Genomic DNA, 15,138 nt, shown 5'->3' on the forward strand with positions numbered 1-15,138 from the left:
GCATATCTAGTGTTCACTCTAGGTGTCTTTCACAGGGCGCTGCGCCCTGCCCCTTTTTTAGACCCCTGAATCCCACCCTGCCCGTTTGTTTGCGCCCTCCCGCCCCGCACTTTGCTGCCCGCTGGACCCCGCCACGCCGCCAGACACACTAAGCACACTGCACTGCATTATTATCACTGTCTCCGTGCATGTGTCGAGACGGAGACCTCCGCGGCCCGCCCCGCCCCGTCCGCCTTGTCCCGCCCTGTCCGCCTCGTCCCGCCCGTCATTAGCTGTCAGCGTCCTCTGCGAGCAGACCTATAGGTCTGCTCAGGGTCTGGTGAGACAGGAGGGCTGGGTTTGCCTCTCCCGCCGCGGCAAACCCAGCCCTCCTGTATGGATGAATGTTTAAAAGGAGACGCCAGGGAGGATCATCCGGCCGCCACCTTTAATACCGCTCCGCAAGTGTGGCTGGGTGATCAGCGCTCCCCCTCTGTGATGTAAGTACTGTACTGGGTTGTATGTACCGCTGGGTCACAACCCGGTCTGTATGTACCCTTCCCTCACACCCCGGTCTGTATGTACCCTTCCCTCACACCCCGGTCTGTATGTACCCGCCCCTCACACCCCGGTCTGTATGTACCCTTCCCTCACACCCCGGTCTGTATGTACCCTCCCCTCACACCCCGGACTGTATGTAACCCCCCCCCCCTCACACAAGGTCTATGTATCCCCCAAAGACCTTGCTCTGTATCATACAGAGCAGGGTCTTTGGGGGATACATAGACCTTGTGTGGTGGGGGGGGTACATACAGACCGGGGTGTGAGGGGAGGGTACATACAGACCGGGGTGTGAGAGGGGGGGGAGGGGGTTACATACAGACCAGGGTGTGAGGGGGGGGGGTACATACAGACCGGGGTGTGAGGGGGGTACATAATATGCAAATAAGAATACATTACATATATAGTCTTCTTATATAGCTGAAATGCCTTTTACCATGCTTTTTATATAACAAATCTGTGCAGCCACATTTAAGGTGTGAGTAGACTGTCACAAGTGGTTTTATATTTTATAAGTTCAAGTTGTATGTTGAAGAGATTTAGGGGACAAAATAGAATAAATATATGTTTGAAAAAGCTGCCATTGCATGACCCACTGCACTCTGTTGGACTATTGGTCCTATTGTGTGGAGTTTGTATATTCTTCCTGTGCTTTTCACATTTTTTATTTTTTTCACATTTTTCATGATTAACTATCCACGCGAACTATAAGTGGGAATAGTAACCTGTCCGAATGTTCAGGACCATCAGGAACAGCCTGGAGAAGTGATAAGTGCATTAAATATGAATGCACCATCCAATCATTACAGGTTTTAAATGACAGGAGCTGACTGGCTAATGCACTATCACTTCTCCAAGTTTAATACATCTGCCCCAGTTTACTTTATGACTTGGGGGCCATTATTGAATGGTCATCATAAATGATGACCATAATAATTAAGGGCCCCCAAATCATAAAGCATCCTGATGACATAAGGTGCAACACTTAAAATTCTATAAGTTAATTGAAAAATCTGTCCACATTTATTACTTTCTTTTTTTTTTCTAAAGCTGGCACATCCTCATCTCTATGTACTCAATCACATGACAACTATCTGGCACATCCATCACTGCACCTCTGACTCCTGGCGCTCCACACCACAGGCTCCAAAGCAGCATATTCTGGCTCCTTCTTTGATCCTCTCGGCTTCACCGGAGTCCTCAATTTGCCTCAGGTGAGTATGCTGGTACTGAGAGTAAACAGTGGCTCTCATCCTAGGGAGCTTGAGTGTGTTAAAGTGTTTTGTTCTTCCACAGAAAGCTGGCTCATCCTCATCCTCGTCTCTGTGTACTCCATCACGTTAAGCAATCCGATTGCATCAACTGGCGCATCACTCCACACCACAGGCTCCAAAGTGGCATATTCTGGCTCCTTCTTTGATCCTCTCGGCTTCAACGGAGTCCTCAATTTGCCTCAGGTGAGTATGCTGGTAATGAGAGTAAACAGTGGCTCTCATCCTAGGGAGCTTGAGTGTGTTAAAGTGTTTTGTTCTTCCACAGAAAGCTGGCTCATCCTCATCCTCGTCTCTGTGTACTCCATCATGTTTAGCAATCCATTGCATCAACTGGCGCATCACTCCACACCACAGGCTCCAAAGTGGCATATTCTAGCTCCTTCTTTGATCCTCTCGGCTTCACCGGAGTCCTCAATTTGCCTCAGGTGAGTATGCTGGTACTGAGAGTAAACAGTGGCTCTCATCCTAGGGAGCTTGAGTGTGTTAAAGTGTTTTGTTCTTCCACAGAAAGCTGGCTCATCCTCATCCTCATCCTCGTCTCTGTGTACTCCATCACGTTAAGCAATCCGATTGCATCAACTGGCGCACCACTCCACACCACAGGCTCCAAAGTGGCATATTCTGGCTCCTTCTTTGATCCTCTCGGCTTCACCAGAGTCCTCAATTTGCCTCAGGTGAGTATGCTGGTACTGAGAGTAAACAGTGGCTCTCATCCTAGGGAGCTTGAGTGTGTTAAAGTGTTTTGTTCTTCCACAGAAAGCTGGCTCATCCTCATCCTCGTCCTCGTCTCTGTGTACTCCATCATGTTAAGCAATCCATTGCATCAACTGGCGCATCACTCCACACCACAGGCTCCAAAGTGGCATATTCTAGCTCCTTCTTTGATCCTCTCGGCTTCACCGGAGTCCTCAATTTGCCTCAGGTGAGTATGCTGGTACTGAGAGTAAACAGTGTCTCTCATCCTTAGGGAGCTTGAGTGTGTTAAAGTGTTTTGTTCTTCTACAAAAAGCTGGCTCATCCTCATCTCTGTGTACTCCATCACGTTAAGCAATCCATTGCATCAACTGGCGCATCACTCCACACCACAGGCTCCAAAGTGGCATATTCTGGCTCCTTCTTTGATCCTCTCGGCTTCACCGGAGTCCTCAATTTGCCTCAGGTGAGTATGCTGGTACTGAGAGTGAACAGTGGCTCAGTCTCATCCTAGGGAGCTTGAGTGTGTTAAAGTGTTTTGTTCTTCCACAGAAAGCTGGCTCATCCTCATCTCTGTGTACTCCATCACGTTAAGCAATCCATTGCATCAACTGGCGCATCACTCCACACCACAGGCTCCAAAGTGGCATATTCTTGCTCCTTCTTTGATCCTCTCGGCTTCACCGGAGTCCTCAATTTGCCTCAGGTGAGTATGCTGGTACTGAGAGTGAACAGTGGCTCAGTCTCATCCTAGGGAGCTTGAGTGTGTTAAAGTGTTTTGTTCTTCCACAGAAAGCTGGCTCATCCTCATCCTCATCTTTGTGTACTCCATCACGTTAAGCAATCCATTGCATCAACTGGCGCATCACTCCACACCACAGGCTCCAAAGTGGCATATTCTGGCTCCTTCTTTGATCCTCTCGGCTTCACCGGAGTCCTCAATTTGCCTCAGGTGAGTATGCTGGTACTGAGAGTGAACAGTGGCTCTCATCCTAGGGAGCTTGAGTGTGTTAAAGTGTTTTGTTCTTCCACAGAAAGCTGGCTCATCCTCATCCTCGTCTCTGTGTACTCCATCACGTTAAGCAATCCATTGCATCAACTGGCGCATCACTCCACACCACAGGCTCCAAAGTGGCATATTCTGGCTCCTTCTTTGATCCTCTCGGCTTCACCAGAGTCCTCAATTTGCCTCAGGTGAGTATGCTGGTACTGAGAGTGAACAGTGGCTCTCATCCTAGGGAGCTTGAGTGTGTTAAAGTGTTTTGTTCTTCAACAGAAAGCTGGCTCATCCTCATCCTTTGTCTCTATGTACTCCATCACGTTGACCAACCATTGAACCAACTGTGCATCACTCCACACCACAGGCTCCAAATCAGCATATTGATCCTTCTTTGATCCTCTTGGCTTGAATGACCGGAGACCTCAACTTGTCTCAGGTGAGTTTGCTGGTACAGAGAGTACAGTGGCTCTCATTCTAGGGAGCTTGAGTGTGTTAAGTGTTTTTATTTTTTTTATTTTTAGAAAACATGCCTACTCTTAAAAGGAAAGTGAAAGAACATGATAGAAAAAACAAGGAAATAGGCAGAAAATGTTTTAAAATCAATCAAATGTTTTCAGGAAAAAAGAAGGTAGGAAAACATTTAAATACACCCATTTTAAACCCCTGTAAGAAAGTGTAACAAATATTTGAATTTAGATTACGATTTTTATTAATTACAGAAAATAAATGCAGCAGAGTTAGATCCTGTACCCAGCACCTCTGATCCTGTACCCAGCACCTCTGATCCTGTACCCACAGATAATCAATGCACTTCCCAAGATAATTCACTGGCCACAGTTAACACAAATTGCAGCAATGTAGATGACTCGGTATCGACGTCATGTAATGTCATTGTTAATGAAAATACCATAGATGTGCATTCTCAATCCTCCGTCTCTCTTGCCAACTGTTCTCAGAATTTAGAGTGCGACACCTCACCCCCTATTATTTTGGATGATGACCTACCCGAAGAAAGGTGCTCTTCTAATGAAGATACAGATACAATAAATGACATTGGGGTTAGTGCTTCTCCAAAAAAAAAGTCAAAACATAAAGTTGGTTTCCAAATAAAATGGAAAAGAGAGTTTCCGTGGCTTAGTTGTAAAAAAAATGGTGAAAGAGAATCTCTACTCTGCAAGCTGTGTTTAAAACATCTGTTGAACGACACGAAATACAACAAATCTCCATGGATGAATAGTGGGATGAGCACAGTAAGGCGCGATAAAATTAAGGAGCATTCTGTTTCCGAGATGCACAAGGCGGCAATGCAAACTGAAATAATCTGTTGTAATGCTGAGGCTTCACAGAACAGAAAAAATAGACCAGAGTCAGAGGAATTCAAAGCTGTGGAATGTGCTATGAAGTGCCTGTATTTTCTAATCCAGCATAATATACCACATACAACTGTTTTTAAACCATTTGTTGTTTTCTGTATAGAAGAATTAAAGTCTCCAGTTTTAGCCCCTCTGAACAAATCTAAAAATGCCTCATATACAAGCTACCAAACAATCAACGAATTTGTTAATTCGATGGCCAGTGTTCAAAAAGAGAAAGTTATCTTGTCTTTACAGAAGAGTCCATCATTTTCAGTTATGTCAGATGAAACTACTGATGTCAGCAACAGAAAACACTTGGCAACTGCTGCAAAATATATAAAAGACGGAGAAGTCACAGTGTCCTTTATTAATGATACAGAAATTCCAGATGGAAAATCAGAAACTATTTTCAATGCTCTTTCACAGACTATAGAAGACTGTGGAGGGTTTGAGAAATTAGTAGGCTTTGGAAGTGACGGCGCCAGTTCAATGGTTGGTCACCGTGATGGAGTAGCAGCCAAACTACAGGCCAAAAATAATAAGATTATTTTAATACATTGTCACAATCATCGTTTAGCTCTTGCAACAAAAAATACATTTGAATCTTTGAATCCTTTCCTGAAAATGGATGAAGTATTAACAAGTATTTACAAATACTATAAATACAGCTCTGTGAGGAGCAAAACTTTGGAAGAAATACAAAAGAGTATTTACTAAATGTAAGGGAACAAAAATAAAAAAGGCTAGCCACACAAGATGGCTATCACATGAAAATGCTATTAATTCAATAAGAATTAATTATCATTCGATCATTGTCGATTTGGAAAATGCTGTTGTAACTGGACAGTCAAAGACTACAAGTGGTGTGAGTGGGCCAACTGCTGAAGGACTTCTCAAACATCTGAATTTTTTTTCATTTTTTTTCAATTAATTCACTTTCTTTGTGATGTACTGAGCCTGCTTTCCAAATTAGTTTTAATCTTTGAAAGAAGAGATATTGACTTGTCTACACTACACAGCAATGTTTCCATTACGCTTGGTACTTTGATAAATTTAAAGCGTAAGCCTGGGGGTCAGTTTTGCAGGAACCTGGAAAATGCTGCAAGAAAAATAGGAATTCAGGCTCCTATAGCAGCAGAAAATTGTAAGTTTGAAGAAGATGCAAGGTGTTTTCTAGATCTATTGTTCCAAAACATTTCAGAGAGGATGCATAATATAGCTATACTTGATCATCTAAGTGTCTTAGATATGAGGCATCTTAATGCAGACAAAGGTGTGGGATTTTATGGAGTGGCCGAAATGGCACAGCTTGCTGATTTTTATCAACTGGACGAAGATCTTCTGTTATCAGAATGGGAAGACTTTAAATCTGTATTCTTACAAACGGAAGAAGAAAATTCTGATAATGAAAGATTGTCCATGGTCAACGTGTACAAGACTTTAGAAAAATCTGAAGACACAATTGGCGTAGCATTTCCTCTCATTCAGAAACTTGTTTCAGTTGGCTGTGTTCTATCACTCTCAACTGCTGAAGTTGAAAGAACTTTTTCGCAAGTTAAATTAATCTTAACAGATCACAGAAACCGTCTCAAGGTGGAAAATGTCAACAGCATATTAGCCATTAAGCTAAATGGCAAGGTAAACTACAGAGAGGCGGTGAAGCACTGGATGAAAAAACAAAGAAGAATATTTTCTTGTAGACCACACACAGCTGGCCACAGACCACACTCTACAATCAGAAACCCCTGTACTGTAGATTGTGAGCAACAACCAAGGACACCGCACATAAACTGACCCACCCAAGCTACTTGGAGCCCAACTTTCCAGTTCAAAAAGGTGAATACCAAGTAAATGTGGGAGGAGGGAGAGTATTCCTACTTAGAGGTGGTGGAGTGGCCCTAGTATGTCCATAATCCTGTTATCAGAGTCCCTTTTCTGCTGTGCTCTTTAGTTCTTCAAAGCACAAGCCCTTATTTTTGTGGGGAAGAATTGTAAGAGACTAAAAATCTATGGTGGTCTTACAATTCTACTCCAAGGAATAAGCTGTGCTTTGAAGAACTAGGAATGCAGTACAAATGGACTCTGATAACATGCAGTCAGTTTATGTTGTATGGTTCTGTTTCAGCTTCAGCACAGCGCCTAAGAGGATATTTACAGCCAGTGATAAGACGGCATCCGCTTGAGCCTGCATAAATAGTTGGACCCTTCTGTTTTGAACAGCTGACACCTACATCTTTACTCCAGATGACCTGTAGGACGTTTGATCGGCTACCTGCATCCAATCCACATGGTACTATTATTATAACTTGTATAAAATGCTAGGATTAGTGTTTATTTTAGCACCTTCACAACCTGTGCAGTTCCTCCTGCCTGGGGTGTCGTTCTGTACGCTAGTGCTTCTATCACAAGTCTTCCACTGAAATAAAGACCAGAGTGATAGAAGCACCAGAGCAGAGGACGACACCCTTGGCAGAAAAGAATAACTGCACAAGTTGTGACAGGTGCAGGATGATAGAACACTGTAGTTGTAATCTACCATACAGTAGAGCTACATTGGTGATGAATGGACCACAAATACTTTTATTGAACACTCTTCACTTTCAAATCCTTGTCCGCATGTAAAAGGTAAACATCAAATAAAATGGGTGCACAAACAAAAAACCATGAGTCTTTGTACTCATTTTTAGTTAAGACACCTGTCTAAGCATTACAGTATGGACATAATCGTGCCCTCCCGAATGAAAAATGTGCCCTCCCGAATGAAAAATGTGCCCTCCCCATGATCAGCACCCTGCCCTAAAAAATTCCTAGAGTGAACACTAATATCTGTAGCTAGATCTTCATTGTCCATTAGCTATTCAAGCTTTCTATAAAAAAAAATAAGAATTTACTTACCGATAATTCTATTTCTCATAGTCCGTAGTGGATGCTGGGAACTCCGTAAGGACCATGGGGAATAGCGGCTCCGCAGGAGACTGGGCACAAAAGTAAAAGCTTTAGGACTACCTGGTGTGCACTGGCTCCTCCCCCTATGACCCTCCTCCAAGCCTCAGTTAGGATACTGTGCCCGGACGAGCGTACACAGTAAGGAAGGATTTATGAATCCCGGGTAAGACTCATACCAGCCACACCGATCACACCGTACAACCTGTGATCTGAATCCAGTTAACAGCATGATAACAGAGGAGCCTCTGGAAAGATGGCTCACAACCACAATAACCCGATTTTTGTAACAATAACTATGTACAAGTATTGCAGACAATCCGCACTTGGGATGGGCGCCCAGCATCCACTACGGACTATGAAAAATAGAATTATCGGTAAGTAAATGCTTATTTTCTCTGACGTCCTAGTGGATGCTGGGAACTCCGTAAGGACCATGGGGATTATACCAAAGCTCCCAAACGGGCGGGAGAGTGCGGATGACTCTGCAGCACCGAATGAGAGAACTCCAGGTCCTCCTCAGCCAGGGTATCAAATTTGTAGAATTTAGCAAACGTGTTTGCCCCTGACCAAGTAGCTGCTCGGCAAAGTTGTAAAGCCGAGACCCCTCGGGCAGTCGCCCAAGATGAGCCCACTTTCCGTGTGGAATGGGCTTTTACAGATTTTGGCTGTGGCAGGCCTGCCACAGAATGTGCAAGCTGAATTGTGCTACAAATCCAACGAGCAATAGTCTGCTTAGAAGCAGGAGCACCCAGCTTGTTGGGTGCATACAGGATAAACAGCGAGTCAGATTTTCTGACTCCAGCCGTCCTGGAAACATATATTTTCAGGGCCCTGACTACGTCCAGCAACTTGGAGTCCTCCAAGTCCCTAGTAGCCGCAGGTACCACAATAGGCTGGTTCACGTGAAACGCTGAAAACAGCTTAGGGAGAAATTGAGGATGAGTCCTCAATTCCGCCCTGTCTGGAAGATCAGATAAGGGCCTTTACAGGATAAAGCCCCCAATTCTGACACGCGCCTGGCCGAGGCCAGGGCCAACAACATGACCACTTTCCATGTGAGATATTTTAACTCCACAGATTCAAGTGGTTCAAAACAATGTGACTTTAGGAACCCCAAAACTACATTGAGATCCCAAGGTGCCACTGGAGACACAAAAGGAGGCTGTATATGCAGTACCCCTTTTACAAAACGTCTGAACTTCAGGAACTGACGTTAGTTCTTTCTGGAAGAAAATTGACAGGGCCGAAATTTGAACCTTAATGGACCCCAATTTTAGGCACATAGACACTCCTGTTTACAGGAAATGCAGGAATCGACCTAGTTGAAAATTCCTCCATCGGGGCCTTACTGGCCTCGCACCCCGCAACATATTTTCGCCAAATGCGGTGATAATGCTTTGCGGTTACATCCTTCCTGGCTTGATCAGGGTAGGGATGACTTCATCCGGAATGCCTTTTTCCTTCAGGATCCGGCGTTCAACCGCCCTGCCGTTAAACGCAGCCGCGGTAAGTCTTGGAATAGACAGGGTCCTTGCTGGAGCAGGTCCCTTCTTAGAGGTAGAGGCCACGGGTCCTCCGTGAGCATCTCTTGAAGTTCCGGGTACCAAGTCCTTCTTGGCCAATCCGGAGCCACGAGTATAGTTCTTACTCCCCTCCGTCTTATAATTCTCAGTACTTTTGGTATGAGAGGAAGAGGAGGGAACATACACTGACTGGTACACCCACGGTGTTACCAGAGCGTCCACAGCTATTGCCTGAGGTTCCCTTGACCTGGCGCAATACCTGTCCAATTTTTTGTTTAGGCGGGACGCCATCATGTCCACCTTTGGTTTTTCCCAATGGTGTACAATCATGTGGAAGACTTCTGGGTGAAGTCCCCACTCTCCCGGGTGGAGGCCGTGCCTGCTGAGGAAGTCTGCTTCCCAGTTGTCCACTCCCGGAATGAATACTGCTGACAGTGCTATCCCATGATTTTCCGCCCAGCGAAGAATCCTTGCAGCTTCTGCCATTGACTGCTTCTTGTGCCACCCTGTCTGTTTACATGGGTGACTGCCGTGATGTTGTCCGACTGGATCAACACCGGCTGACCTTGAAGCAGAGGTCTTGCTAAGCTGAGAGCATTGTAAATGGCCCTTAGCTCCAGGATATTTATGTGAAATGATGTCTCCAGGCTTGACCATAAGCCCTGGAAATTTCTTCCCTGTGTGACTGCTCCCCAGCCTCTCAGGCTGGCATCTGTGGTCACCAGGACCCAGTCCTGAATGCCGACTCTGCGGCCCTCTAGAAGATGAGCACTCTGCAACCACCACAGGAGGGACACCCTTGTCCTTGGTGACCGGGTTATCCGCTGATGCATCTTAAGATGCGACCCGGACCATTTGTCCAGCAGGTCCCACTGGAAAGTTCTTGCGTGGAATCTGCCGAATGGCTTTTCTTCGTAGGAAGCTACCATTTTTCCCAGAACCCTTGTGCATTGATGCACTGAGACTTGGCTCGGTTTTAGGAGGTTCCTGACTAGCTCGGATAACTCCCTGGCTCTCTCCTCCGGGAGAAACACCTTTTCTGAACTGTGTCCAGAATCATCCCTAGGAACAGAAGACGAGTCGTCGGAACCAGCTGCGATTTTGGAATATTGAGAATCCAATCGTGCTGTCGCAACACTACCAGAGATAGTGCTACACCGACCTCCAACTGTTCCCAGGATCTTACCCTTATCAGGAGATCGTCCAAGTAAGGGATAACTAAAACTCCCTTCCTTCGAAGGAGTATCATCATTTCGGCCATTACCTTGGTAAAGACCCGGGGTGCCGTGGACCATCCAAACGGCAGCGTCTGAAACTGATAGTGACAGTTCTGTACCACAAACCTGAGGTACCCTTGGTGAGAAGGGTAAATTTGGACATGAAGGTAAGCATCCTTGATGTCCAGAGACACCATGTAGTCCCCTTCTCTTGAATTTGAACCTCTGTATGTAAGTGTTCAAAGATTTTAGATTTAAAATCGGTCTCACCGAGCCGTCCGGCTTCGGTACCACAACAGTGTGGAGTAATACCCCTTTCCCTGTTGCAGGAGGGGTACCTTAATTATCACCTGCTGGGAATACAGCTTGTGAATGGCTTCCAACACTGCCTCCCTGTCTGCTTGTAAAGCCCCAGCGTCAAGCTGAGGGCTTGGCAGAGGCGGGGGAGGGCTTCTGTTCCTGGGAACTGGCTGATTTCTGCAGCCGTTTCCCTCTCTGTCACGGGGCAGAAATGAGGAACCTTTTGCCCACGTGCCCTTATGGGAACGAAAGGACTGCGCCTGATAATACGGCATCTTCTTATGTTGAGAGGCGACCTGGGGTAAACACGTGGATTTCCCAGCTGTTGCCGTGGCCACCAGGTCTGAAAGACCGACCCCAAATAACTCCTCCCCTTTATAAGGCAATACTTCCATATGCCATTTGGAATCCGCATCACCTGACCACTGTCGTGTCCATAACCCTCTTCTGGCAGAAATGGACAGCGCACTTACTCTTGATGCCAGTCGGCAAATATCCCGCTGTGCATCACACATATATAGAAATGCATCTTTTAAATGCTCTACAGGCAATAATATACTGTCCCTATCTAGGGTATCAATATTTTCAGTCAGGGAATCCGACCACGCCAACCCAGCACTGCACATCCAGGCTGAGGCGATTGCTGGTCGCAGTATAACACCAGTATGTGTGTAAATACATTTTAGGATACCCTCTTGCTTTCTATCAGCAGGATCCTTAAGGGCGGCCATCTCAGGAGAGGGTAGAGCCCTTGTTTTGACAAGCGTGTGAGCGCTTTATCCCCCCTAGGGGGTGTTTCCCAATGCACCCTAACCACTGGCGGGAAAGGATATATGCCAATAACTTTTTAGAAATTATCAGTTTTTTATCGGGGGAAACCCACGCTTCATCACACATCTCATTTAATTTCTCAGATTCAGGAAAACTACAGGTAGTTTTTCCTCACTGAACATAATACCCCTATTGGTGGTACTCGTATTATCAGAAATGTGTAAAACATTTTCCATTGCCTCAATCATGTAACGTGTGGCCCTACTGGAAGTCATATTTGTCTCTTCCCCGTCGACACTGGAGTCAGTATCCGTGTCGGCGTCTGTATTTGCCATCTGAGGTAACGGGCGCTTTAGAGCCCCTGACGGCCTATGAGACGTCTGGACAGGCACAAGCTGAGTAGCCGGCTGTCTCATGTCAATCCCTGTCTTTTGTAAAGAGCTGACACTGTATGTAATTCCTTCCAGCAGTTTATCCACTCAGGTGTCGACCCCCTAGGGGGTGACATCCCTATTACAGGCAATTTGCTCCGCCTCCACATCATTTTCCTCCTCATACATGTCGACACAAACGTACCGACACACCGCACACACACAGGGAATGCTCTGATAGAGGACAGGACCCCACTAGCCCTTTGGGGAGACAGAGGGAGAGTTTGCCAGCACACACCAGAGCGCTATATATATATATATACAGGGATAACCTTATATAAGTGTTTTTCCCCTTATAGCTGCTGTATTGTTTATACTGCGCCTAATTAGTGCCCCCCTCTCTTTTTTAACCCTTTCTGTAGTGTAGTGACTGCAGGGGAGAGCCAGGGAGCTTCCCTCCAACGGAGCTGTGAGGGAAAATGGCGCCAGTGTGCTGAGGAGATAGGCTCCGCCCCTTTCTCGGCAGCCTTTTCTCCCGTTTTTCAGTGTAATCTGGCAGGGGTTAAAATTCATCCATATAGCCCTGGGGGCTATATGTGATGTATTTTCGCCAGCCAAGGTGTTTTTATTGCTGCTCAGGGCGCCCCCCCCAGCGCCCTGCACCCTCAGTGACCGAAGTGTGAAGTGTGCTGAGGAGCAATGGCGCACAGCTGCAGTGCTGTGCGCTACCTTGGTGAAGACAGGATGTCTTCTGCCGCCGATTTTCCGGACCTCTTCTTGCTTCTGGCTCTGTAAGGGGGCCGGCGGCGCGGCTCTGGGTCCGGACTCCATGGCTGGGCCTGTGTTCGATCCCTCTGGAGCTAATGGTGTCCAGTAGCCTAAGAAGCCCAATCCACTCTGCACGCAGGTGAGTTCGCTTCTTCTCCCCTTAGTCCCTCGATGCAGTGAGCCTGTTGCTAGCAGGTCTCACTGAAAATAAAAACCTAAAACTAAACTTTTCACTAAGCAGCTCAGGAGAGCCCCTAGTGTGCACCCTTCTCGTTCGGGCACAAAAATCTAACTGAGGCTTGGAGGAGGGTCATAGGGGGAGGAGCCAGTGCACACCAGGTAGTCCTAAAGCTTTTACTTTTGTGCCCAGTCTCCTGCGGAGCCGCTATTCCCCATGGTCCTTACGGAGTTCCCAGCATCCACTAGGACGTCAGAGAAAATTGGTTATTAGTGTCCCCAGTGATCCAGGTGCTTGCTTATCTGTAACTGTATCCATGCAGCCCAAGCTTTGACAATCAAATAAATCCTCCAGATTACTTTACCTCTAAAGTTGCATACACAGTACACACTGGGCGTTTTTGCCCAGCGTGTATGCACAGAGATGATCATGGACATCGCTGGCAGGAAAATAGCTTAGTACATACACACTGAGCTATTTTGCCTGTGCCTAGCGATGTTCAAGGTAGGAGACTGTGGAAAGTGCTTTACTCGGCTGGTAAAACAGCCCGACGGACGACGGCAGCAAGCGATGATGCGGGACGTGCATCAGCGCTCACCACTAGCCCATACACAAAGGACGAGTTTGAGCTCAAAGTAGCTCCAAATGCCAAAAGTAAGCTACAGTACTTTGAGCTCAAAATCGCCCAGTGTGTATGGGCCTTTACAGTCCATGAGAACATAGCACAGTCAGACAATGATGATGGATCAAAGAAAAAACGTAGAGCAAAGTGTGCTGCCCAGTTCCTCTGTGTTCCTGTCAGTAAATGTGCTTTTGATTATCAAGGACTCATTTGTTGATGATACTACAGGAGTCTAAAGGGGGGTACTCACGGAGAGATCCATGCGTAAAATCTAAGCAATCTGACTAGATTGCTTAGATTTTAAGCATAGATCACTCGTGTGTACCCCCTACAGCGATAGCGATGCGCAGCCCCGCGCATCGCTATCGCTGGTGCTAGATTGGCCTGCCGTGCAGGCCAATCTAGCACGTCGCTCATTTCACCCGCTGGTGAAATCTGCAATACTGCAATCTAGCACCAGCGACAGCGACGTGCGGGGTCGCGTATCACTATCGCTGTGGGGCATACACACGAGAGATCCATGCTTAAAGCCTAAGCAATCTAGTCAGATTGCTTAGATTTTAAGAACGGATCTCTCCGTGTGCATCCCCCTTAACTCACAGCATAATGATCTCACTGTGTATATACTTCATCAATAATTTATATAGGCCAATTTTCTAAACCTTTAACAGACGCAAAAGTTAATAAGAAGAGCCAACAGATAAGCGAGATCATTTCTATTCTAGTGTGTAACCTATATCTATTCAATTAGTGCCGGTATTTCCGACAAAAAATGGCACTTGTCGAAAACCATGTGGATCGGCGAGCTGCTCGCCAATCCATGTGTTTCTGTCGGAAGCACGGCTGTTTCCGACCATTTAAGGGTAATGCAGATTCGACTTGTTAACAAGTTAAATCCGTATTGTCGGAATGCTGGCCGTTTGGAGAGGATCAGATATGAATTGAATACACCCCATATAATCCAAATCTAAAATAAAGTCATGTACATATCTAAACATTATGCTTATTTGACATGCCGTGGTTATTAGTTAAGAATGCCATAAAGAAAATGCAAGGATAGGTGAAAAATATACTGTAGACACTAAAAACCAAACAAACAAACAACATAACATAATTGTTCTGAAACAGCTGCATGCATCTCTAATGAAAGCATAGAGCAGTTTGGGGTTAACTGGAAAAATACTGCAACTTGCAGTAACACAGTATACTTACACAGTATTTTAAATGTACTTATGTAAATGTTCATGTGAAATATGATAACACTGATAAAATGTACTGAAGGTAAAATGAAAGTGGTAAATAAAAACAATAACAGATTACTTAAAGTTCTTAAGAGTCCAAATATATTTAAAGGATAACGGGGGCAATTCAATTGTTTTTAAAGCCACAGTAATTAATGGGTGCCCACTGTTGCAATTCAATTGTTTTGGGAGCCCTTTAATCATCGTGTTTATCGCGCCCATTTAGACAGGGTTTAGCCGTGTCAAGCAGCAAAACCCACTGAACTAATTGTCGCAATGGAGAAAAGTGCTGTTTGGGTGCCCAAACTGCCGACTTTTCACACATTTCAGCTCGCAGAC

The 15,138-nt window shown here is 45.8% G+C and overlaps 1 protein-coding gene and 1 long non-coding RNA gene across 2 annotated transcripts in view; one reads left to right on the forward strand and one right to left on the reverse strand.

Annotated features, from left to right (window-relative positions):
• Nucleotides 1-15,138, reverse strand: part of ANO4 (anoctamin 4) — a 416,268-nt gene that overhangs the window by 392,573 nt on the left and 8,557 nt on the right. The gene's annotated exons all lie outside the window — the stretch shown is intronic.
• On the forward strand, nucleotides 3,833-4,393 carry LOC134935462 (uncharacterized). Its single transcript, XR_010180157.1, has 3 exons — nucleotides 3,833-3,943; nucleotides 4,029-4,135; nucleotides 4,227-4,393. It is a non-coding gene; the product is annotated as an uncharacterized LOC134935462 (long non-coding RNA).

The sequence above is a fragment of the Pseudophryne corroboree genome, chromosome 6 (assembly GCF_028390025.1).
Source record: "Pseudophryne corroboree isolate aPseCor3 chromosome 6, aPseCor3.hap2, whole genome shotgun sequence".
In the NCBI taxonomy this organism is placed as follows: Eukaryota; Metazoa; Chordata; class Amphibia; order Anura; family Myobatrachidae; genus Pseudophryne; species Pseudophryne corroboree.